The sequence below is a fragment of the Limulus polyphemus genome, unplaced genomic scaffold (genome assembly GCF_000517525.1).
Source record: "Limulus polyphemus unplaced genomic scaffold, Limulus_polyphemus-2.1.2 Scaffold328, whole genome shotgun sequence".
NCBI lineage: Eukaryota > Metazoa > Arthropoda > Merostomata > Xiphosura > Limulidae > Limulus > Limulus polyphemus.
Window position 1 is genome coordinate 476344 of NW_013665938.1, and position 805 is coordinate 477148.

Here is an 805-nt window from a genome sequence, read left to right on the forward strand (position 1 = left end):
CTCTCTTCTTGTTTATTTTGCTGTTCTAGCTGCTACTGTTGCAGGTTTTCTTTCCACTGCTGTTGTCTCTCTTCTTGTTTTTTTTCTTTTTCCTCCAACAACTGCTGTAATCTCTCTTCTTGTTTATTTTGCTGTTCTAGCTGCTACTGTTGCAGGTTTTCTTGCAAATGCTGTAATCTCTCTTCTTGTTTATTTTGCTGTTCGAGCTGCCACTGTTGCAGGTTTTCCTTCCACTGCTATTGTCTCTCTTCTTGTTTCTTTTCTTTTTCCTCCAACAACTGCTGTAATCTCTCTTCTTGTTTATTTTGCTGTTCGAGCTGCCACTGTTGCAGGTTTTCTTGCAAATGCTGTAATCTCTCTTCTTGTTTATTTTCTCGTTCTTCTTGTTTATTTTCTCGTTCTTTTTGTTTATTTTCTCGTTCTTCTTGTTTCTTTTCTTGTTTAATTTCTCGTTCTTCTTGTTTCTTTTGCTGTTCTTGTATTGCTGCCATCAAGTCTGCTATCCTATAGTTTGATTTGCTGCTTCTCGTTTCCATATTTTTTCTCTGTCCCACTCTCTGACACCAATTTGTTACGTCTCTGTTTGTTAACTTTCCGTAACTTCGTTCCCTGAAACTTTAGCGACACAAGTCCTTTCTTAATAAAACTGGTTTATTCTTTCCGAATACACTTATTTTCAACAGTCGCTCTATAACAAACGCTATAACAATGAACTTCAACAATACGTCTCTCTCTGACTGCAGTTCAATTACTCACTACCTACACACACACACTATCACGTCACGCCGTGACCATCTTATATATA